Source organism: Somniosus microcephalus, unplaced genomic scaffold (assembly GCF_052327205.1).
Source record: "Somniosus microcephalus isolate GS21.2 unplaced genomic scaffold, FLI_Smic_1.0 unresolved_chr3, whole genome shotgun sequence".
Lineage (NCBI taxonomy): Eukaryota > Metazoa > Chordata > Chondrichthyes > Squaliformes > Somniosidae > Somniosus > Somniosus microcephalus.
Genome location: NW_028225181.1, coordinates 59,150,141 through 59,175,457, shown reverse-complemented (window position 1 = coordinate 59,175,457; position 25,317 = coordinate 59,150,141). Strand labels below are relative to the sequence as shown.

The 25,317-nt window shown below is 51.4% G+C and overlaps 1 long non-coding RNA gene across 1 annotated transcript in view; it reads left to right on the top strand.

The window, feature by feature from the left end:
* Positions 1 to 23,297, top strand: part of LOC147091593 (uncharacterized) — a 43,602-nt gene extending 20,305 nt beyond the window's left edge. Inside the window, exon 2 of the long non-coding RNA XR_015075150.1 lies at positions 22,954 to 23,297. This is a non-coding gene — a long non-coding RNA (uncharacterized LOC147091593). The remainder of the gene's footprint in view (positions 1 to 22,953) is intronic.
* Positions 23,298 to 25,317: the final 2,020 nt, after the last annotated feature.

The window sequence follows — 25,317 nt, the reverse complement described above, 5'->3', positions numbered from 1 at the left end:
CCCTGTGCTGTACCTGCCCTGGGACTGTTTGATGGGACAGTGTAGAGGGAGCTTTACTCTGTATCTAACCCCGTGCTGTACCTGCCCTGGAAGTGTTTGATGGGACAGTGTAGAGACAGCTTTATTCTGTGTCTAACCCGTGCTGTACCTGCCCTGGGAGTGTTTGATGGGGACAGTGTAGTGGGAGCTTTACTCTGTACCCAACCCATGCTGTACCTGCTCTGGGAGTGTTTGATGGGATAGTGTAGAGGGAGCTTTACTCTGTATCTTACCCGTGCTTTACCTGCCCTGGGAGTGTTTGATGGGTCAGTGTAGAGGGAGATTTACTCTGTATCTAACCCGTGCTGTACCTGCCCTGGGAGTGTTTGATGGGACAGTGTAGAGGGAGCTTTACTCTGTATCTAACCCGTGCTGTACCTGCCCTGGGAGTGTTTGATGGGACAGTGCAGAGGGAGATTTACTCTGTATCTAACCCGTGCTGTACCTGCCCTGGGAGTGTTTGAAGGGACAGTATAGTGGGAGCTTTACTCTGTATCTAACCCGTGCTGTACCTGCCCTGGGAGTTTTTGATGAGACAGTGTAGAGGGTGCTTTATTTGTATCTAACACGTGCTGTACTTGCCCTGGGAGTGTTTGATGGGACAGTGTAGAGGGAGCTTTACTCTGTATCTAACCCCGTGCTGTACCTGCCCTGGGAGTGTTTGATGGGACAGTGCAGAGGGAGCTTTACTCTGTATCTAACCCCGTGCTGTACCTGCCCTGGGATTGTTTGATGGGACAGTGTAGAGGGAGCTATACTCTGTATCAAACCCGTGCTGTACCTGCCCTGCGAGTGTTTAATGGGGACAGTGTAGAGTTGGCTTAACTCTGTATCTAACCCGTGCTGTACCTGCTCTGGGAGTGTTTGATGGGACAGTGTAGAGGGAGCTTTACTCTGTATCTAACCCGTGCTGTACCTGCCCTGGGAGGATTTGATGGGAAAATGTAGAGGGAGATTTACTTCGTATCTAACCTGTGCTGTACCTGCCCTGGGAGTGTTTGATGGGACAGTGTAGAGGGAGCTTTCCTCTGTATCTAACCACGTGCTGTACCTGCCCTGGGAGTGTTTGATGGGAAAGTGTAGGGGGAGCTTTACTCTGTATCTAACCCATGCTGTACCTGCCCCGGGATTGTTTGATGGGACAGTGTAGAGGGAGCTTTACACTGTATCTAACCCGCGCTTTACCTGCCCTGGGAGTGTTTGATGGGACAGTATCGAGTATGCTTTACTCTGTATCTAACCTTTGCTGTACCTGCCCTGGGAGTGTTTGATGGGACAGTGTAGAGGGAGCTTTACTCTGTATCTAACCCCGTGCTGTACCTGCCCTGGGAGTGTTTGATGGGACAGTGTAGGGGGAGCTTTACTCTGTATCTAACGCGTGCTGTACCTGCCCTGGGAGTGTTTGATGGGACAGTGTAGAGGGAGCATTACTCTGTATCTAACCCGTGCTGTACCTGTCCTGGGAGTGTTTGATGGGCCAGTGTAGAGGGAGCTTTACTCTGTATCCAACCCATGCTGTACCTGCCCCGGGAATGTTTGATGGGACAGTGTAGAGGGAGCTTTACTCTGTATCCAACCCATGCTGTACCTGCCCCGGGAATGTTTGATGGGACAGTGTAGAGGGAGCTTTACTCTGTATCTAACCCGTACTGTACCTGCCCTGGGAGTGTTTGATGGGCCAGTGTAGAGGTTGCTTTACTCTGTATCTTACCTGTGCTGTACCTGCCCTGGGAGTGTTTGATGGGGCAGTGTAGAGGGAGCTTTACTCTGTATCTAACCCCGTGCTGTACCTGCCCTGGGAGTGTTTGATGGGACAGTGTAGAGGGAGCTTTACTCTGTATCTAACCCGTGCTGTTCCTGCCCTGGGAGTGTTTGATGGGAGAGTGTAGAGGGAGCTTTACTCTGTATCTAACCCGTGCTGTTCCTGCCCTGGGAGTGTTTGATGGGAGAGTGTAGAGGGAGCTTTACTCTGTATCTATCCCATGATGTACCTGCTTGTGAGTGTTTGATGGGACACGAGAGGGAGCTTTACTCTGTATCTAACCTGTGCTGTACCTGCCCTGTGAGTGTTTGAGGGGACAGTGCAGAGAGAGCTTTATTCTGTATCTAATCCATGCTGTACCTGCCCTGGGAGTGTTTGAGGGGATAGTGTAGAGGGAGCTTTACTCGATCTAACCAGTGCTGTACCTGCCCTGGGAGTGTTTGATGGGACAGTGTAGAGGAAGCTTTACTCTGTATCTAACCCCGTGCTGTCCCTGCCCTGGAAGTGTTTGATGGGACAGTGTAGAGGGAGCTTTACTCTGTATCTAACCCCGTGCTGTACCTGCCATGGGAGTGTTTGATGGGGACAGTGTAGAGGGAGCTTTACTCTGTATCTAACCCCGTGCTGTACTTGCCCTGGGAGTGTTTGATGGGGACAGTGTAGAGGGAGCTTTACTCTGTATCTAACCCCGTGCTGTACCTGCCCTGGGAGTGTTTGATGGGGACAGTGTAGAGGGTGCTTTACTCTGTATCTAACCCCGTGCTATACCTGCCCTGGGAGTGTTTGATGGGACAGTGTAGAGTGAGCTTTACTCTGTATCTAACCCGTGCTGTTCCTGCCCTGGGAGTGTTTGATGGGACAGTGTAGAGGTAGCTTTACTCTGTATCTAACCTGTGCTGCACCTGCCCTGGGAGTGTTTGATGGGACAGTGTAGAGGGAGATTTACTCTGTATCTAACCCGTGCTGTACCTGCCCTGGGAGTGTTTGATGGGATAGTGTAGAGGAAGCTTTACTCTGTATCTAACCCGTGCTGTGCCTACCCTGGGAGTGTTTGATGGGACAGTGTAGAGGGAGCTTTACTCTGCATCTAACCTGTGCTGAACCTGCCCTGGGAGTGTTTGATGGGATAGTGTAGCGGAAGCTTTACTCTGAATCTAACCCGTGCTGTACCTGCCCTGGGAGTGTTTGATGGGACAGTGTAGAGGGAGCTTTACTCTGTATCTAACCCGTGCTGTACCTGCCCTGGGAGTGTTTGATGGGACAGTGTAGGGGGAGCTTTACTCTGTATCTTACCTGTGCTGGAGCTGCCCTGGGAGTGTTTGATGGGACAGTGTAGAGGGAGCTTTACTCTGTATACAATCCATGCTGTACCTGCCCCGGGAATGTTTGATGGGACAGTGTAGAGGGAGCTTTACTCTGTAACTAACTCGTGCTGTACCTGCCCTGGGAGTGTTTGATGGGACAGTGTAGAGGGAGCTTTACTCTGTATCTAACCCGTACTGTACCTGCCCTGGGAGTGTTTGATGGGCCAGTGTAGAGGGAGCTTTACTCTGCATCTAACCCATGCTGTACCTGCCCCGGGATTGTTTAATGGGACAGTGCAGAGGGAGCTTTACACTCTATCTAATCCGCGCTGTACCTGCCCTGGGAGTGTTTGATGGGACAGTGTAGAGGGAGCTTTACTCTGTATCTAACCCGTGCTGTACCTGCCCTGGGAGTGTTTGATGGGACAGTGTAGAGGTTGCTTTACTCTGTATCTTACCAGTGTTGTACCTGCCCTGGGAGTGTTTGATGGGACAGTGTAGAGGGAGCTTTACTCTCTATCTAACCATGTGCTGTACCTGCCCTGGGTGTGTTTGATGGGACAGTGTAGAGGGAGCATAACCCTGCATCTAACCCGTGCTGTACCTGCCCTGGGAGTGTTTGTTGGTACGGTATAGAGGTTGCTTTACTCTGTATCGAACCCGTGCTGTACCTGCCCTGGGAGTGTTTGATGGGGCAGTGTAGAGGGAGCATTACTCTGCATCTAACCCGTGCTGTACTTCCACTGGGAGTGTTTGATGGGACAGTGCAGAGGGAGCTTTACTCTGTATCTAACCCGTGCTGTACCTGCCCTGGGAGTGTTTGATGGGACAGTCTAGAGGGAGCTTTACTCTGTATCTATCCCATGATGTACCTGCTTGTGAGTGTTTGATGGGACACGAGAGGTAGCTTTACTCTGTATCTAACCCGTGCTGTACCTGCCCTGTGAGTGTTTGAGGGGACAGTGTAGAGAGAGCTTTATTCTGTATCTAACCCATGCTGTACCTGCCCTGGGAGTGTTTGATGGGACAGTGTAGAGGGAGCTTTACTCTGTATCTAACCCTGTGCTGTACCTGCCCTGGGAGTGTTTGATGGGACAGTGTAGAGGGAGCTTTACTCTGTATCTAACCCTGTGCTGTACCTGCCCTGGGACTGTTTGATGGGACAGTGTAGAGGGAGCTTTACTCTGTATCTAACCCCGTGCTGTACCTGCCCTGGAAGTGTTTGATGGGACAGTGTAGAGACAGCTTTATTCTGTGTCTAACCCATGCTGTACCTGCCCTGGGAGTGTTTGATGGGACAGTGTAGAGGGAGCTTTACTCTGTATCTAACCCGTGCTGTACCTGCCCTGGGAGTGTTTGATGGGATAGTGTAGAGGAAGCTTTACTCTGCATCTAACCCTTGCTGTACCTGCCCTGGGAGTGTTTGATGGGACAGTGTAGAGGGAGCTTTACTCTGTATCTAACCCGTGCTGTACCTGCCCTGGGAGTGTTTGATGGGACAGTGTAGAGGGAGCTTTACTCTGTATCTAACCCATGCTGTACCTGCCCTGGGAGTGTTTGATGGGGACAGTGTAGAGGGAGATTTACTCTGTATCTAACCCGTGCTGTACCTGCCCTGGGAGTGTTTGATGGGACAGTGTAGAGGGAGCTTTACTCTGTATCTAACCTGTGCTGAACCTGCCCTGGGAGTGTTTGATGGGACAGTGTAGAGGGAGCTTTACTCTGCATCTAACCCGTGCTGGAGCTGCCCTGGGAGTGTTTGATGGGACAGTGTAGAGCAGCTTTACTCTGTATCTAACCCCGTGCTGTACCTGCTCTGGGAGTGTTTGAAGGGACAGTACAGAGTTTGCTTTACTCTGTATCTAACCTGTGCTTTACCTGCCCTGAGAGTGTTTGATGGGACAGTGTAGAGGGAGTTTTACTCTGTATCTAACCCCGTGCTGTACCTGCCCTGGGAGTGTTTGATGGGACAGTGTAGGGGGAGCTTTACTCTGTATCTAACCCGTGCTGTACCTGCCCAGGGAGTGTTTGATGGGACAGTGTAGATGGAGCATTACTCTGTATCTAACCCGTGCTGTACCTGCCCTGGGAGTGTTTGATGGGGACAGTGTAGTGGGAGCTTTACTCTGTACCCAACCCATGCTGTACCTGCTCTGGGAGTGTTTGATGGGATAGTGTAGAGGGAGCTTTACTCTGTATCTTACCCGTGCTTTACCTGCCCTGGGAGTGTTTGATGGGTCAGTGTAGAGGGAGATTTACTCTGTATCTAACCCGTGCTGTACCTGCCCTGGGAGTGTTTGATGGGACAGTGTAGAGGGAGCTTTACTCTGTATCTAACCCGTGCTGTACCTGCCCTGGGAGTGTTTGATGGGACAGTGCAGAGGGAGATTTACTCTGTATCTAACCCGTGCTGTACCTGCCCTGGGAGTGTTTGAAGGGACAGTATAGTGGGAGCTTTACTCTGTATCTAACCCGTGCTGTACCTGCCCTGGGAGTTTTTGATGAGACAGTGTAGAGGGTGCTTTATTTGTATCTAACACGTGCTGTACTTGCCCTGGGAGTGTTTGATGGGACAGTGTAGAGGGAGCTTTACTCTGTATCTAACCCCGTGCTGTACCTGCCCTGGGAGTGTTTGATGGGACAGTGCAGAGGGAGCTTTACTCTGTATCTAACCCCGTGCTGTACCTGCCCTGGGATTGTTTGATGGGACAGTGTAGAGGGAGCTATACTCTGTATCAAACCCGTGCTGTACCTGCCCTGCGAGTGTTTAATGGGGACAGTGTAGAGTTGGCTTAACTCTGTATCTAACCCGTGCTGTACCTGCTCTGGGAGTGTTTGATGGGAAAGTGTAGAGGGAGCTTTACTCTGTATCTAACCCGTGCTGTACCTGCCCTGGGAGGATTTGATGGGAAAATGTAGAGGGAGATTTACTTCGTATCTAACCTGTGCTGTACCTGCCCTGGGAGTGTTTGATGGGACAGTGTAGAGGGAGCTTTCCTCTGTATCTAACCACGTGCTGTACCTGCCCTGGGAGTGTTTGATGGGAAAGTGTAGGGGGAGCTTTACTCTGTATCTAACCCATGCTGTACCTGCCCCGGGATTGTTTGATGGGACAGTGTAGAGGGAGCTTTACACTGTATCTAACCCGCGCTTTACCTGCCCTGGGAGTGTTTGATGGGACAGTATCGAGTATGCTTTACTCTGTATCTAACCTTTGCTGTACCTGCCCTGGGAGTGTTTGATGGGACAGTGTAGAGGGAGCTTTACTCTGTATCTAACCCCGTGCTGTACCTGCCCTGGGAGTGTTTGATGGGACAGTGTAGGGGGAGCTTTACTCTGTATCTAACGCGTGCTGTACCTGCCCTGGGAGTGTTTGATGGGACAGTGTAGAGGGAGCATTACTCTGTATCTAACCCGTGCTGTACCTGTCCTGGGAGTGTTTGATGGGCCAGTGTAGAGGGAGCTTTACTCTGTATCCAACCCATGCTGTACCTGCCCCGGGAATGTTTGATGGGACAGTGTAGAGGGAGCTTTACTCTGTATCCAACCCATGCTGTATCTGCCCCGGGAATGTTTGATGGGACAGTGTAGAGGGAGCTTTACTCTGTATCTAACCCGTACTGTACCTGCCCTGGGAGTGTTTGATGGGCCAGTGTAGAGGTTGCTTTACTCTGTATCTTACCTGTGCTGTACCTGCCCTGGGAGTGTTTGATGGGACAGTATAGAGGTTGCTTTACTCTGTATCTAACCCGTGCTGTACCTGCCCTGGGAGTGTTTGATGGGACAGTGTAGAGGGAGCTTTACTCTGTATCTAACCCGTGCAGTACCTGCTCTGCGAGTGTTTGATGGGGGCAGTGTAGAGGGAGCTTTACTCTGTATCAAACCCCGTGCTGTACCTGCCCTGGGAGTGTTTGATAGGGACAGTGTAGAGGGAGCTTTACTCTGTATCTAACCCCGTGCTGTACCTGCCCTGGGAGTGTTTGATGGGACAGTGTAGAGGGAGCTTTACTCTGTATCTAACCCGTGCTGTTCCTGCCCTGGGAGTGTTTGATGGGAGAGTGTAGAGGGAGCTTTACTCTGTATCTATCCCATGATGTACCTGCTTGTGAGTGTTTGATGGGACACGAGAGGGAGCTTTACTCTGTATCTAACCTGTGCTGTACCTGCCCTGTGAGTGTTTGAGGGGACAGTGCAGAGAGAGCTTTATTCTGTATCTAATCCATGCTGTACCTGCCCTGGGAGTGTTTGAGGGGATAGTGTAGAGGGAGCTTTACTCGATCTAACCCGTGCTGTACCTGCCCTGGGAGTGTTTGATGGGACAGTGTAGAGGAAGCTTTACTCTGTATCTAACCCCGTGCTGTCCCTGCCCTGGAAGTGTTTGATGGGACAGTGTAGAGGGAGCTTTACTCTGTATCTAACCCCGTGCTGTACCTGCCATGGGAGTGTTTGATGGGGACAGTGTAGAGGGAGCTTTACTCTGTATCTAACCCCGTGCTGTACTTGCCCTGGGAGTGTTTGATGGGGACAGTGTAGAGGGAGCTTTACTCTGTATCTAACCCCGTGCTGTACCTGCCCTGGGAGTGTTTGATGGGGACAGTGTAGAGGGTGCTTTACTCTGTATCTAACCCCGTGCTATACCTGCCCTGGGAGTGTTTGATGGGACAGTGTAGAGTGAGCTTTACTCTGTATCTAACCCGTGCTGTTCCTGCCCTGGGAGTGTTTGATGGGACAGTGTAGAGGTAGCTTTACTCTGTATCTAACCTGTGCTGCACCTGCCCTGGGAGTGTTTGATGGGACAGTGTAGAGGGAGATTTACTCTGTATCTAACCCGTGCTGTACCTGCCCTGGGAGTGTTTGATGGGATAGTGTAGAGGAAGCTTTACTCTGTATCTAACCCGTGCTGTGCCTACCCTGGGAGTGTTTGATGGGACAGTGTAGAGGGAGCTTTACTCTGCATCTAACCTGTGCTGAACCTGCCCTGGGAGTGTTTGATGGGATAGTGTAGCGGAAGCTTTACTCTGAATCTAACCCGTGCTGTACCTGCCCTGGGAGTGTTTGATGGGACAGTGTAGAGGGAGCTTTACTCTGTATCTAACCCGTGCTGTACCTGCCCTGGGAGTGTTTGATGGGACAGTGTAGGGGGAGCTTTACTCTGTATCTTACCTGTGCTGGAGCTGCCCTGGGAGTGTTTGATGGGACAGTGTAGAGGGAGCTTTACTCTGTATCTAACCCCGTGCTGTACCTGCCCTGGGAGTGTTTGAAGCGACAGTATAGAGTTTGCTTTACTCTGTATCTAACCTGTGCTGTACCTGAAATGAGAGTGTTTGATGGGACAGTGTAGAGGGAGCTTTACAATGTATCGAACCCGCGCTTTACCTCCCCTGGGAGTGTTTGATGGGACAGTATAGAGTTTGCTTTACTCTGTATCTAACCTTTGCTGTACCTGCCCTGGGAGTGTTTGATGGGACAGTGTAGAGGGAGCTTTACTCTGTATCTAACCCCGTGCTGTACCTGCCCTGGGAGTGTTTGATGGGACAGTGTAGAGGGAGCTTTACTCTGTATCTAACCCCGTGCTGTACCTGCCCTGGGAGTGTTTGATGGGACAGTGTAGGGGCAGCTTTACTCTGTATCTAACCCTGTGCTGTACCTGCCCTGGGACTGTTTGATGGGACAGTGTAGAGGGAGCTTTACTCTGTATCTAACCCCGTGCTGTACCTGCCCTGGAAGTGTTTGATGGGACAGTGTAGAGACAGCTTTATTCTGTGTCTAACCCATGCTGTACCTGCCCTGGGAGTGTTTGATGGGACAGTGTAGAGGGAGCTTTACTCTGTATCTAACCCGTGCTGTACCTGCCCTGGGAGTGTTTGATGGGATAGTGTAGAGGAAGCTTTACTCTGCATCTAACCCTTGCTGTACCTGCCCTGGGAGTGTTTGATGGGACAGTGTAGAGGGAGCTTTACTCTGTATCTAACCCATGCTGTACCTGCCCTGGGAGTGTTTGATGGGACAGTGTAGAGGGAGCTTTACTCTGTATCTAACCCATGCTGTACCTGCCCTGGGAGTGTTTGATGGGGACAGTGTAGAGGGAGATTTACTCTGTATCTAACCTGTGCTGTACCTGCCCTGGGAGTGTTTGATGGGACAGTGTAGAGGGAGCTTTACTCTGTATCTAACCTGTGCTGAACCTGCCCTGGGAGTGTTTGATGGGACAGTGTAGAGGGAGCTTTACTCTGCATCTAACCCGTGCTGGAGCTGCCCTGGGAGTGTTTGATGGGACAGTGTAGAGCAGCTTTACTCTGTATCTAACCCCGTGCTGTACCTGCTCTGGGAGTGTTTGAAGGGACAGTACAGAGTTTGCTTTACTCTGTATCTAACCTGTGCTGTACCTGCCCTGAGAGTGTTTGATGGGACAGTGTAGAGGGAGTTTTACTCTGTATCTAACCCCGTGCTGTACCTGCCCTGGGAGTGTTTGATGGGACAGTGTAGGGGGAGCTTTACTCTGTATCTAACCCGTGCTGTACCTGCCCAGGGAGTGTTTGATGGGACAGTGTAGATGGAGCATTACTCTGTATCTAACCCGTGCTGTACCTGCCCTGGGAGTGTTTGATGGGGACAGTGTAGTGGGAGCTTTACTCTGTACCCAACCCATGCTGTACCTGCTCTGGGAGTGTTTGATGGGATAGTGTAGAGGGAGCTTTACTCTGTATCTTACCCGTGCTTTACCTGCCCTGGGAGTGTTTGATGGGTCAGTGTAGAGGGAGATTTACTCTGTATCTAACCCGTGCTGTACCTGCCCTGGGAGTGTTTGATGGGACAGTGTAGAGGGAGCTTTACTCTGTATCTAACCCGTGCTGTACCTGCCCTGGGAGTGTTTGATGGGACAGTGCAGAGGGAGATTTACTCTGTATCTAACCCGTGCTGTACCTGCCCTGGGAGTGTTTGAAGGGACAGTATAGTGGGAGCTTTACTCTGTATCTAACCCGTGCTGTACCTGCCCTGGGAGTTTTTGATGAGACAGTGTAGAGGGTGCTTTATTTGTATCTAACACGTGCTGTACTTGCCCTGGGAGTGTTTGATGGGACAGTGTAGAGGGAGCTTTACTCTGTATCTAACCCCGTGCTGTACCTGCCCTGGGAGTGTTTGATGGGACAGTGCAGAGGGAGCTTTACTCTGTATCTAACCCCGTGCTGTACCTGCCCTGGGATTGTTTGATGGGACAGTGTAGAGGGAGCTATACTCTGTATCAAACCCGTGCTGTACCTGCCCTGCGAGTGTTTAATGGGGACAGTGTAGAGTTGGCTTAACTCTGTATCTAACCCGTGCTGTACCTGCTCTGGGAGTGTTTGATGGGACAGTGTAGAGGGAGCTTTACTCTGTATCTAACCCGTGCTGTACCTGCCCTGGGAGGATTTGATGGGAAAATGTAGAGGGAGATTTACTTCGTATCTAACCTGTGCTGTACCTGCCCTGGGAGTGTTTGATGGGACAGTGTAGAGGGAGCTTTCCTCTGTATCTAACCACGTGCTGTACCTGCCCTGGGAGTGTTTGATGGGAAAGTGTAGGGGGAGCTTTACTCTGTATCTAACACGTGCTGTACCTGCCCTGGGAGTGTTTGATGGGACAGTGTAGAGGGAGCTTTACTCTGTATCTAACTCCGTGCTGTACCTGCCCTGGGAGTGTTTGATGGTACGTTATAGAGGTTGCTTTACTCTGTATCTAACCTGTGCTGTACCTGCCCTGGGAGTGTTTGATGGGACAGTGTACAGGGAGCTTGTCTCTGTACCTAACCCCGTGCTGCACCTGCCCTGGGAGTGTTTGATGGAACAGTGTATGGGGGGCTTTACTCTGTATCTAACCCGTGCTGTACCTGCCCTGGGAGCGTTTGATGGGACAGTGTAGAGGGAGCTTTACTCAGTATCTAACCCGTGCTGTACCTGCCCTGGGAGTGTTTGATGGGACAGTGTAGAGGGAGCATTACTCTGTATCTAACCCGTGATGTACTTGCACTGGGAGTGTTTGATGGGACAGTGTAGAGGGAGCATTACTCTGTATCTATCCCGTGCTGTACCTGCCCTGGGATTGTTTGATGGGACAGTGTAGAGGGAGCTTTACTCTGTATCTATCCCATGATGTACCTGCTTGTGAGTGTTTGATGGGAGACTGGAGGGAGCTTTACTCTGTATCTAACCCGTGCTGTACCTGCCCTGGGAGTGTTTGAGGGCACAGTGTAGAGAGAGCTTTATTCTGTATCTAACCCATGCTGTACCTGCCCTGGGAGTGTTTGATGGGATAGTGTAGATGAAGCTTTACTCTGTATCTAACCCCGTGCTGTACCAGCCCTGGAAGTGTTTGATGGGACAGTGTAGAGGGAGCTATACTCTGTATCTAACCCGTGCAGTACCTGCCGTGCGAGTGTTTGATGGGGACAGTGTAGAGGGAGCTTAACTCTGTATCTAACCCGTGCTGTACCTGCTTTGGAAGTGTTTGATGGGACAGTGTAGAGGGAGCTTTACTCTGTAACTAACCCGTGCTGCACCTGCCCTGGGAGGATTTGATGGGATAGTGTAGAGGGAGATTTACTCCGGAGCTAACACGTGCTGTACCTGCCCTGGGAGTGTTTGATGGGACAGTGTAAAGGTAGCTTTACTCTGTATCTAACCCGTGCTGTAGCTGCCCTGGGAGTGTTTGATGGGACAGTATAGAGGGAGCTTTACTCTGTATCTAACCCGTGCTGTAACTGCCCTGGGAGTGTTTGATGGGAAAGTGTCGGGGGAGCTTTACTCTGTATCTAACCTGTGCTGTACCTGCCCTGGGAGTGTTTGATGGGACAGTGTAGGGGGAGCTTTACTCTGTATCTAACCCGTGCTGTACCTGCCCTGGGAGTGTTTGATGGGACAGTGCAGAGGGAGCCTTACTCTGTATCTAACCCGTGCTGTACCTGCCCTGGGAGTGTTTGATGGGACAGTGCAGAGGGAGCTTTACTCTGTATCTAACCCGTGCTGTACCTGCCCTGGGAGTGTTTGATGGGACAGTGTAGAGGGAGCATTACCCTGCATCTAACCCGTGCTGTACCTGCCCTGGGAGAGTTTGATGGTACGGTATAGAGGTTGCTTTGCTCTGTATCTAACCTGTGCTGTACCTGCCCTGGGCGTGTTTGATGGGACAGTGTACAGGGATCTTTACTCTGTACCTAACCCCGTGCTGTACCTGCCCTGGGAGTGTTTGATGGGACAGTGTAGAGGGAGCTTTACTCTGTATCTAACCCGTGATGTACTTGCACTGGGAGTGTTTGATGGGACAGTGTAGATGGAGCATTACTCTGTATCTAACCCGTGCTGTACCTGCTTGTGAGTGTTTGATGGGACACTAGAGGGAGCTTTACTCTGCATCTAACCCGTGCTGTGCCTGCCCTGGGAGGATTTGATGGGACAGTGTAGAGGGAGCTTTGCTCTGTATCTAACCCGTGCTGTACCTGCCCTGGGAGTGTTTGATGGGACAGTGTAGAGGGAGATTTACTCCGTATCTAACACGTGCAGTACATGCCCTGGGAGTGTTTGATGGGACAGTGTAGAGGGAGCTTTACTCTGTATCTAACCCGTGCTGTAGCTGCCCTGGGAGTGTTTGATGGGACAGTATAGAGGGAGCTTTACTCTGTATCTAACCCGTGCTGTACCTGCCCTGGGAGTGTTTGATGGGACAGTGTCGAGGGAGCTTTACTCTGTATCTAAACCGTGCTGTACCTACCCGGGGAGTGTTTGATGGGACAGTGTAGAGGGAGATTTACCCTGTATCTAACCCATGCTGTACCTGCCCCAGGAATGTTTGATGGGACAGTGTAGAGGGAGCTTCACTCTGTATCTAAAGCGTGCTGTACCTGCCGTGGGAGTGTTTGATGTGACAGTGTAGAGGGAGCTTTACTCTGTATCTAACCCATGCTGTACCTGCCCCGGGATTGTTTGATGGGACAGTGTAGAGGGAGCTTTACACTGTATCTAACCCGCGCTTTACCTGCCCTGGGAGTGTTTGATGGGACAGTATCGAGTATGCTTTACTCTGTATCTAACCTTTGCTGTACCTGCCCTGGGAGTGTTTGATGGGACAGTGTAGAGGGAGCTTTACTCTGTATCTAACCCCGTGCTGTACCTGCCCTGGGAGTGTTTGATGGGACAGTGTAGGGGGAGCTTTACTCTGTATCTAACGCGTGCTGTACCTGCCCTGGGAGTGTTTGATGGGACAGTGTAGAGGGAGCATTACTCTGTATCTAACCCGTGCTGTACCTACCCTGGGAGTGTTTGATGGGACAGTGTAGAGGGAGCTTTACTCTGTATCTAACCGATGCTGTACCTGCCCCGGGAATGTTTGATGGGACAGTGTAGAGGGAGCTTTACTCTGTATCTAACCCGTACTGTACCTGCCCTGGGAGTGTTTGATGGGCCAGTGTAGAGGTTGCTTTACTCTGTATCTTACCTGTGCTGTACCTGCCCTGGGAGTGTTTGATGGGACAGTGTAGAGGTTGCTTTACTCTGTATCTAACCCGTGCTGTACCTGCCCTGGGAGTGTTTGATGGGACAGTGTAGAGGGAGCTTTACTCTGTATCTAACCCGTGCAGTACCTGCTCTGCGAGTGTTTGATGGGGGCAGTGTAGAGGGAGCTTTACTCTGTATCAAACCCCGTGCTGTACCTGCCCTGGGAGTGTTTGATAGGGACAGTGTAGAGGGAGCTTTACTCTGTATCTAACCCCGTGCTGTACCTGCCCTGGGAGTGTTTGATGGGACAGTGTAGAGGGAGCTTTACTCTGTATCTAACCCGTGCTGTTCCTGCCCTGGGAGTGTTTGATGGGAGAGTGTAGAGGGAGCTTTACTCTGTATCTATCCCATGATGTACCTGCTTGTGAGTGTTTGATGGGACACGAGAGGGAGCTTTACTCTGTATCTAACCTGTGCTGTACCTGCCCTGTGAGTGTTTGAGGGGACAGTGCAGAGAGAGCTTTATTCTGTATCTAATCCATGCTGTACCTGCCCTGGGAGTGTTTGAGGGGATAGTGTAGAGGGAGCTTTACTCGATCTAACCCGTGCTGTACCTGCCCTGGGAGTGTTTGATGGGACAGTGTAGAGGAAGCTTTACTCTGTATCTAACCCCGTGCTGTCCCTGCCCTGGAAGTGTTTGATGGGACAGTGTAGAGGGAGCTTTACTCTGTATCTAACCCCGTGCTGTACCTGCCATGGGAGTGTTTGATGGGGACAGTGTAGAGGGAGCTTTACTCTGTATCTAACCCCGTGCTGTACTTGCCCTGGGAGTGTTTGATGGGGACAGTGTAGAGGGAGCTTTACTCTGTATCTAACCCCGTGCTGTACCTGCCCTGGGAGTGTTTGATGGGGACAGTGTAGAGGTAGCTTTACTCTGTATCTTACCTGTGCTGGAGCTGCCCTGGGAGTGTTTGATGGGACAGTGTAGAGGGAGCTTTACTCTGTATCTAACCCCGTGCTGTAGCTGCCCTGGGAGTGTTTGAAGCGACAGTATAGAGTTTGCTTTACTCTGTATCTAACCTGTGCTGTACCTGAAATGAGAGTGTTTGATGGGACAGTGGAGAGGAAGTTTTACTCTGTATCTAACCCCGTGCTGTACCTGCCCTGGGAGTGTTTGATGGGACAGTGTAGGGGGAGCTTTACTCTGTATCTAACCCGTGCAGTACCTGCCCTGGGAGTGTTTGATGGGACAGTGTAGAGGGAGCATTACTCTGTATCTAACCCGTGCTGTACTTGCACTGGGAGTGTTTGATGGGAGAGTGTAGATGGAGCATTACTCTGTATCTAACCCATGCTGTACCTGCCCTGGGAGTTTTTGATGGGGACAGTGTAGTGGGAGCTTTCCTCTGTATCCAACCCGTGCTGTACCTGCTCTGGGAGTGTTTGATGGGACAGTGTAGAGGGAGCTTTACTCTGTATCTAACCCGTGCTGTACCTGCCCTGGGAGTGTTTGATGGGACAGTGTAGAGGGAGCTTTACTCTGTATCTAACCCGTGCTGTACCTGCCCTGGGTGTGTTTGATGGGACAGTGTAGAGGGAGCTTTACTCTGTACCTAACCTGTGCTGTACCTGCCCTGGGAGTGTTTGATGGGACAGTGTAGGGGGTGTTTTACTCTGTATCTAACCCGTGCTGTACCTGCCCTGGGAGTGTTTGATGGGACAGTGTAGAGGGAGATTTACTCTGTATCTAGCCCATGCTGTAGCTGACCTGGGAGTGTTTGAAGGGACAGTATAGCGGGAGCTTTACTCTGTATCTAACCCGTGCTGTACCTACCCTGGGAGTGTTTGATGGGACAGTGTAGAGGGAGCTTTACTCTGTATCCAATCCATGCTGTACCTGCCCTGGGAATATTTGATGGGACAGTGTAAAGGGAGCTTTACTCTGTATCTAACCCGTACTGTACCTGCCCTGGGAGTGTTTGATGGGAAAGTGTAGGGGGAGCTTTACTCTGTATCTTACCCGTGCTGTACCTGCCCTGGGAGTGTTTGATGGGAAAGTTTAGGGGGAGCTTTACTCTGCATCTAACCCGTGCTGTACCTGCCCTGGGAGTGTTTGATGGTACGGTATAGAGGTTGCTTTACTCTGTATCTAACCTGTGCTGTACCTGAAATGAGAGTGTTTGATGGGACAGTGGAGAGGAAGTTTTACTCTGTATCTAACCCCGTGCTGTACCTGCCCTGGGAGTGTTTGATGGGACAGTGTAGGGGGAGCTTTACTCTGTATCTAACCCGTGCAGTACCTGCCCTGGGAGTGTTTGATGGGACAGTGTAGAGGGAGCATTACTCTGTATCTAACCCGTGCTGTACTTGCACTGGGAGTGTTTGATGGGAGAGTGTAGATGGAGCATTACTCTGTATCTAACCCATGCTGTACCTGCCCTGGGAGTTTTTGATGGGGACAGTGTAGTGGGAGCTTTCCTCTGTATCCAACCCGTGCTGTACCTGCTCTGGGAGTGTTTGATGGGACAGTGTAGAGGGAGCTTTACTCTGTATCTAACCCGTGCTGTACCTGCCCTGGGAGTGTTTGATGGGACAGTGTAGAGGGAGCTTTACTCTGTATCTAACCCGTGCTGTACCTGCCCTGGGTGTGTTTGATGGGACAGTGTAGAGGGAGCTTTACTCTGTACCTAACCTGTGCTGTACCTGCCCTGGGAGTGTTTGATGGGACAGTGTAGGGGGTGTTTTACTCTGTATCTAACCCGTGCTGTACCTGCCCTGGGAGTGTTTGATGGGACAGTGTAGAGGGAGATTTACTCTGTATCTAGCCCATGCTGTAGCTGACCTGGGAGTGTTTGAAGGGACAGTATAGCGGGAGCTTTACTCTGTATCTAACCCGTGCTGTACCTACCCTGGGAGTGTTTGATGGGACAGTGTAGAGGGAGCTTTACTCTGTATCCAATCCATGCTGTACCTGCCCTGGGAATATTTGATGGGACAGTGTAAAGGGAGCTTTACTCTGTATCTAACCCGTACTGTACCTGCCCTGGGAGTGTTTGATGGGAAAGTGTAGGGGGAGCTTTACTCTGTATCTTACCCGTGCTGTACCTGCCCTGGGAGTGTTTGATGGGAAAGTTTAGGGGGAGCTTTACTCTGCATCTAACCCGTGCTGTACCTGCCCTGGGAGTGTTTGATGGTACGGTATAGAGGTTGCTTTACTCTGTATCTAACCTGTGCTGTACCTGCCCTGGGAGTGCTTGATGGGACAGTGTACAGGGAGCTTTACTCTGTACCTAACCCCGTGCTGTACCTGCCCTGGGAGTGTTTGATGGGACAGTGTCGGGGGAGCTTTACTCTGTATCTAACCCGTGCTGTACCTGCCCTGGGAGTGTTTGAAGGGACCGTGTAGGGGGAGCTTTATTCTGTATCTAACCCGTGCTGTACCTGCCCTGGGAGTGTTTGATGGGACAGTGTAGAGGGAGCATTACTCTGTATCTAACCCGTGATGTACTTGCACTGGGAGTGTTTGATGGGACAGTGTAGGGGGAGCTTTACTCTGTATCTAACCCGTGCTGTACCTGCCCTGGGAGTGTTTGATGGGACAGTGTAGAGGGAGCATTACCCTGCATCTAACCCGTGCTGTACCTGCCCTGGGAGTGTTTGATGGTACGGTATAGAGGTTGCTTTGCTCTGTATCTAACCTGTGCTGTACCTGCCCTGGGAGTGTTTGATGGGACAGTGTACAGGGATCTTTATTCTGTACCTAAGCCCGTGCTGTACCTGCCCTGGGAGTGTTTGATGGGACAGTGTGGAGGGAGCTTTACTCTGTATCTAACCCATGCTGTACCTGCCCTGGGAGTGTTGGATGTGACAGTGTAGAGGGAGCATTACTCTGTATCTAACCCGTGCTGTACCTGCCCTGGGAGTGTTTGATTGGACAGTGTAGAGGGACCTTTACTCTGTATCTATCCCATGATGTACCTGCCCTGGGAGTGTTTGATGGGACAGTGTAGAGGGAGCTTTACTCTGCATCTAACCCGTGCTGTGCCTGCCCTGGGAGGATTTGATGGGACAGTGGAGAGGGAGATTTACTCCGTATCTAACACGTGCTGTACATGCCCTGGGAGTGTTTGATGGGACAGTGTAGAGGGAGCTTTACTCTGTATCTAACCCGTGCTGTAGCTGCCCTGGGAGTGTTTGATGGGACAGTATAGAGGGAGCTTTACTCTGTATCTAACCCGTGCTGTACCTGCCCTGGGAGTGTTTGATGGGACAGTGTAGAGGGAGCTTTACTCTGTATCTAAACCGTGCTGTACCTACCCGGGGAGTGTTTGATGGGACAGTGTAGAGGGAGATTTACCCTGTATCTAACCCATGCTGTACCTGCCCCAGGAATGTTTGATGGGAAAGTGTAGAGGGAGCTTCACTCTGTATCTAAAGCGTGCTGTACCTGCCCTGGGAGTGTTTGATGGGACAGTGTAGAGGGAGCTTTACTCTGTATCTAACCCATGCTGTACCTGCCCCGGGATTGTTTGATGGGACAGTGTAGAGGGAGCTTTACACTGTATCTAACCCGCGCTTTACCTGCCCTGGGAGTGTTTGATGGGACAGTATCGAGTATGCTTTACTCTGTATCTAACCTTTGCTGTACCTGCCCTGGGAGTGTTTGATGGGACAGTGTAGAGGGAGCTTTACTCTGTATCTAACGCGTGCTGTACCTGCCCTGGGAGTGTTTGATGGGACAGTGTAGAGGGAGCATTACTCTGTATCTAACCCCGTGCTGTACCTGCCCTGGGAGTGTTTGATGGGACAGTGTAGAGGGAGCTTTACTCTGTATCTAACCCATGCTGTACCTGCCCTGGGAGTGTTTGATGGGACAGTGTAGAGGGAGCTTTACTCTGTATCTAACCCCGTGCTGTACCTGCCCTGGGAGTGTTTGATGGGACAGTGTAGGGGGAGCTTTACTCTGTATCTAACGCATGCTGTACCTGCCCTGGGAGTGTTTGATGGGACAGTGTAGAGGGAGCATTACTCTGTATCTAACCGGTGCTGTACCTGCCCTGGGACTGTACCTGCCCTGGGAGTGTTTGATGGGACACTGTAGAGGGTGCTTTATTTGTATCTAACCCGTGCTGTACCTACCCTGGGAGTGTTTGATGGGACAGTGTAGAGGGAGCTTTACTCTGTATCCAACCCATGCTGTACCTGCCCCGGGAATGTTTGATGGCACAGTGTAGAGGGAGCTTTACTCTGTATCTAACCCGTACTGTACCTGCCCTGGGAGTGTTTGATGGGCCAGTGTAGAGGTTGCTTTACTCTGTGTCTTACCTGTGCTGTACCTGCCCTGGGAGTGTTTGATGGGACAGTGTAGAGGGAGCTTTACTCTGTATCTAACCCGTGCTGTACCTGCCCTGGGAGTGTTTGATGGGACAGTATAGAGGTTGCTTTACTCTGTATCTAACCCGTGCTGTACCTGCCCTGGGAGTGTTTGATGGGACAGTGTAGAGGGAGCTTTACTCTGTATCTAACCTCGTGCTGTACCGACCATGGGAGTCTTTGATGGGACAGTGTAGAGGGAGCTTTACTCTGTATCTAACCCGTGCTGTACCTGCCCTGCGAGTGTTTGATGGGGACAGTGTAGAGGGAGCTTTACTCTGTATCTAACCCCGTGCTGTACCTGCCCTGGGAGTGTTTGATAGGGACAGTGTAGAGGGAGCTTTTCTCTGTATCTAACCCCGTGCTGTACCTGCCCTGGGAGTGTTTGATGGGACAGTGTAGAGGGAGCTTTACTCTGTATCTAACCCCGTGCTGTACCTGCCCTAGGAGTGTTTGATGGGAGTGTAGAGGGAGCTTAACTCTGTATCTAACCCGTGCTGTTCCTGCCCTGGGAGTGTTTGATGGGAGAGTTTAGAGGGAGCTTTACTCTGTATCTATCCCATGATGTACCTGCTTGTGAGTGTTTGATGGGACACTAGAGGGAGCTTTACTCTGTATCTAACCCGTGCTGTACCTGCCCTGTGAGTGTTTGAGGGGACAGTGCAGAGAGAGCTTTATTCTGTATCTAACCCATGCTGTACCTGCCCTGGGAGTGTTTGAGGGGATAGTGTAGAGGGAGCTTTACTCTATCTAACCCGTGCTGTACCTGCCCTGGGAGTGTTTGATGGGACAGTGTAGAGGAAGCTTTACTCTGTATCTAACCCCGTGCTGTACCTGCCCTGGAAGTGTTTGATGGGACAGTGTAGAGGGAGCTTTACTCTGTATCTAACCCCGTGCTGTACCTGCCCTGGGAGTGTTTGATGGGGACAGTGTAGAGGGAGCTTTACTCTGTATCTAACCCCGTGCTGTACCTGCCCTGGGAGTGTTTGATGGGGACAGTGTAGAGGGAGCTTTACTCTGTATCTAACCCCGTGCTGTACCTGCCCTGGGAGTGTTTGATGTGGACAGTGTAGAGGGTGCTTTACTCTGTATCTAACCCCGTGCTATACCTGCCCTGGGAGTGTTTGATGGGACAGTGTAGAGGGAGCTTTACTCTGTATCTAACCCGTGCTGTTCCTGCCCTGGGAGTGTTTGATGGGACAGTGTAGAGGTAGCTTTACTCTGTATATAACCTGTGCTGTACCTGCCCTGGGAGTGTTTGATGGGACAGTGTAGAAGGAGCTTTACTCTGTATCTAACCCGTGCTGTACCTGCCCTGGGAGTGTTTGATGGGATAGTGTAGAGGAAGCTTTACTCTGTATCTAACCCGTGCTGTACCTACCCTGGGAGTGTTTGATGGGACAGTGTAGAGGGAGCTTTACTCTGCATCTAACCTGTGCTGAACCTGCCCTGGGAGTGTTTGATGGGATAGTGTAGCGGAAGCTTTACTCTGAATCTAACCCGTGCTGTACCTGCCCTGGGAGTGTTTGATGAGGACAGTGTAGAGGGAGATTTACTCTGTATCTAACCCGTGCTGTACCTGCCCTGGGAGTGTTTGGTGGGACAGTGTAGGGGGAGCTTTACTCTGTATCTTACCTGTGCTGGAGCTGCCCTGGGAGTGTTTGATGGGACAGTGTAGAGGGAGCTTTACTCTGTATCTAACCCCGTGCTGCACCTGCCCTGGGAGTGTTTGAAGGGACAGTATAGAGTTTGCTTTACTCTGTATCTAACCTGTGCTGTACCTGCCCTGAGAGTGTTTGATGGGACAGTGGAGAGGGAGTTTTACTCTGTATCTAACCCCGTGCTGTACCTGCCCTGGGAGTGTTTGATGGGACAGTGTAGGGGGAGCTTTACTCTGTATCTAACCCGTGCAGTACCTGCCCTGGGAGTGTTTGATGGAACAGTGTAGAGGGAGCATTACTCTGTATCTAACCCGTGCTGTACTTGCACTGGGAGTGTTTGATGGGAGAGTGTAGATGGAGCATTACTCTGTATCTAACCCATGCTGTACCTGCCCTGGGAGTGTTTGATGGGGACAGTGTAGTGGGAGCTTTACTCTGTATCCAACCCGTGCTGCACCTGCTCTGGGAGTGTTTGATGGGACAGTGTAGAGGGAGCTTTACTCTGTATCTAACCCGTGCTGTACCTGCCCTGGGAGTGTTTGATGGGACAGTGTAGAGGGAGCTTTACTCTGTATCTAAACCGTGCTGTACCTGCCCTGGGAGTGTTTGATGGGACAGTGTAGAGGGAGCTTTACTCTGTACCTAACCTGTGCTGTACCTGCCCTGGGAGTGTTTGATGGGACAGTGTAGGGGGTGTTTTACTCTGTATCTAACCCGTGCTGTACCTGCCCTGGGAGTGTTTGATGGGACAGTGTAGAGGGAGATTTACTCTGTATCTAACCCGTGCTGTACCTACCCTGGGAGTGTTTGATGGGACAGTGTAGAGGGAGCTTTACTCTGTATCCAACCCATGCTGTACCTGCCCCGGGAATATTTGATGGGACAGTGTAAAGGGAGCTTTACTCTGTATCTAACCCGTACTGTACCTGCCCTGGGAGTGTTTGATGGGAAAGTGTAGGGGGAGCTTTACTCTGTATCTAACCCGTGCTCTACCTGCCCTGGGAGTGTTTGATGGGACAGTGTAGAGGGAGCATTACCCTGCATCTAACCCGTGCTGTACCTGCCCTGGGAGTGTTTGATGGTACGGTATAGAGGTTGCTTTACTCTGTATCTAACCAGTGCTGTACCTGCCCTGGGAGTGCTTGATGGGACAGTGTACAGGGAGCTTTACTCTGTACCTAACCCCGTGCTGTACCTGCCCTGGGAGTGTTTGATGGAACAGTGTAGGGGGAGCTTTACTCTGTATCTAACCCGTGCTGTACCTGCCCTGGGAGTGTTTGATGGGACAGTGTAGAGGGAGCTTTACTCTGTATCTATCCCATGAAGTACCTGCTTGTGAGTGTTTGATGGGACACCAGAGGGAGCTTTACTCTGTATCTAACCCGTGCTGTACCTGCCCTGTGAGTGTTTGAGGGGACAGTGCAGAGAGAGCTTTATTCTGTATCTAACCCATGCTGTACCTGCCCTGGGAGTGTTTGATGGGACAGTGTAGAGGGAGCTTTACTCTATCTAACCCGAGCTGTACCTGCCCTGGGAGTGTTTGATGGGGCAGTGTAGATGAAGCTTTACTCTGTATCTAACCCCGTGCTGTACCTGCCCTGGAAGTGTTTGATGGGACAGTGTAGAGGGAGCTTTACTCTGTATCTTACCCCGTGCTGTACCTGCCCTGGGAGTGTTTGATGGGACAGTGTCGAGGGAGTTTTACTCTGTATCTAACCCGTGCAGTACCTGCCCTGCGAGTGTTTGATGGGACAGTGTAGAGGGAGCTTTACTCTGTATCTAACCCGTGCTGTACCTGCCCTAGGAGTGTTTGATGGGGACAGTGTAGAGGGAGATTTACTCTGTATCTAACCCGTGCTGTACCTGCCCTGGGAGTGTTTGATGGGACAGTGTAGAGGGAGCTTTACTCTGTATCTAACCTGTGCTGTACCTGCCCTGGGAGTGTTTGATGGGATAGTGTAGCAGAAGCTTTACTCTGTATCTAACCCGTGCTGTACCTGCCCTGGGAGTGTTTGATGGGGACAGTGTAGAGGGAGATTTACTCTGTATCTAACCCGTGCTGTACCTGCCCTGGGAGTGTTTGATGGGACAGTGTAGAGGGAGCTTTACTCTGTATCTAACCCGTGCTGTACCTGCCCTGGGAGTGTTTGATGGGACAGTGTAGAGGGAGCTTTACTCTGTATCTAACCCGTGCTGTACCTGCCCTGGGAGTGTTTGATGGGACAGTGTAGAGGGAGCTTTACTCTGTATCTAACCCGTGCTGTACCTGCCCTGGGAGTGTTTGATGGGACAGTGTAGAGGGAGCTTTACTCTGTATCTAACCCGTACTGTACCTGTCCTGACTGCAGGCACACATTGGATGTTAATGAGACTGGGCTCTCTGAGCAGCGACAGTGAGTTCAATCCCCTCCGTCTCCTCTCCTCCTTTGTTGGACTGACGGAACTTGTATTCCGACCCAGACTATTCCCTCTCTTCGATGCGGCGATGTTCTCCAAGGTGATGGATCTGCTGATCATCCTCCAACCCAACGATTTGGCTGAGCTGCTGTGGCACTGGTTAGAGGATGATGATATCACACAGCTTGCCCTGCACTCCCTCTCTGCATAACCCCATGTAAACTGGGAGCAACTGAGGAGTTAAAGCATCACTGAGCAATACCGGGAAACAGCAATAAAGACAGACTGTGAACGAGATCAGGGTCCCTGTTATCAATATAATACACGCACACACTCCGCTATCCAGTTCTATTCAATACATGCACTCTGGGCTGTTAACATACGCAATGTGCCTCAATAAATCCGAGACTCAATGTTAGCGGAACAAAACAAGGCTTTTATTAACTTAGAAGGTAACACACAGTGGAGAGGTGTCTTCCATCCAGAGGTCTGCAGTACTAGATGTGAGGCACGCTGAGCCTGCTTACATAGGGGCCAGGTATGGGCGGAGCCCTACACACAATACAATACAAGGTGAGGAAACAGAACTGAGGTAAGGGAAATGAAACTGAAACTAAACCACAGTCACAGGCACAATCACACAGAGAATACAGATGAGTGATGAATGGCATATTTCATTACATTCACCCCTTCTATAGATATAGTCTGTTCGGGGGTTTGATAGTCCTCTGTGACCGACGTGGCTGTTGTGGTGCCGCGGGTGTCGGCTGGGTGTCCCCGGTGGCCTCCTGGGTCTCTGCCGGGGGCGCCGCCAGGGTTGTTGAAGGGGTAGTTGGTGGGGGTACCGTTGGTCGATGTTCTTCCGGGGGTGATGAAAGAGTAGTGGGTGGGTAAGAGTTGCTGTGATCGTTGTTGCTGCTGTTGTCGTGGTTGTTGTCGTTGCCGGCTGGGGCGACGTCTTTTATGGACACGGTGTCCTCCCTTCCGTCGGCGTGCCGGACATACGCGTATTGGGGGTTGGCGTGGTGTAGGTGCACTGAGTCCACAAGAGGGTCCGTCTTGTGGCCCCTCACATGCCTTCGCACGAATACCGGACCTGGGGTGGAGAGCCATGATGGCATGGATACGCCTGAGGTGGATTTCCGGGGAAAGACAAACATTCGTTCATGAGGCGTGGCATTAGTGTAAGTACACAATAGCGACCGTATCGAATGGAGCACATCTGGGAGGACTTCCTGCCAGCGGGAGATAAGGAGGCCCTTGGTCCTTAGATCTAGAGTGACTGCTTTCCATACTGTCCCGTTCTCTCGCTCCACTTGACCGTTACCCCGGGGGTTGTAGCTGGTGGTACGGCTCGTGGCGATCCCCTTGGACAGCATGTACTGGCGTAGCTCTTCACTCATGAAGGACGCCCCCCTATCCGTATGGATGTAGCTCGGCATACTGAACAGGCAGAACAGGCTGTTGAGGCATTTAATGACCGTGGCGCTGGTCATGTCTGGGCAGGGGAAGGCGAATGGGAAACGGGAGTATTCGTCCACAATGTTCAGGAAGTAAACATTGTGGTCGGCGGACGGGAGGGGGCCCTTGAAATCTAAGCTGAGCCGCTCAAAGGGCCGTGTAGCTTTGATTAAGTGGGCTGTATCTGGGCGGTAGAACCGAGGCTTGCACTCAGCGCAAGTGCAGCAGTTCCTGGTCAGAGACCGAACTTCCTCAATCGAGTAGGGTAAGTTACGGGACTTTATGAAGTGGAACAGCCGCGTGACCCCTGGGTGGCAGAGGTCATTGTGGAGGGTCTGTAGCCGATCCCCGGTGGCGCTGGCACACATCCCTCATGAGAGGGCGTCGGGGGATTCGTTAAGGGCCCCTGGCCGGTAAATGATGTCATAATCGAAGGTGGAGAGCTCGATCCGCCACCTAAGAATCTTATCATTTTAATCTTCCCCCTCTGTTTATTATTGAACATAAACGCTACCGACCGCTGGTCGGTAAGTAGGGTGAAGCGTTTGCCGGCTAGGTAGTGGCGCCAGTGGCGCACTGCCTCCACGATGGCTTGGGCCTCCTTTTCCACGGAGGAGTGTCTGATCTCGGGCCCTTGGAGGGTCCTCGAGAAGAAAGCTACGGGCTGCCCCGCCTGGTTGAGGGTGGCCGCCAAGGCAAAGTCAGACGCATCACTTTCCACTTGAAAGGGAGTGTTCTCGTCCACTGCCTGTAGCGTGGCCCGCTCAATATCCCGCTTAATGCTTTTGAAGGCGGCGTGGGCCTCAGCAGAGAGCGGAAAAGTTGTCGGAGTAGTTGGGGACTGAAATAAAGAA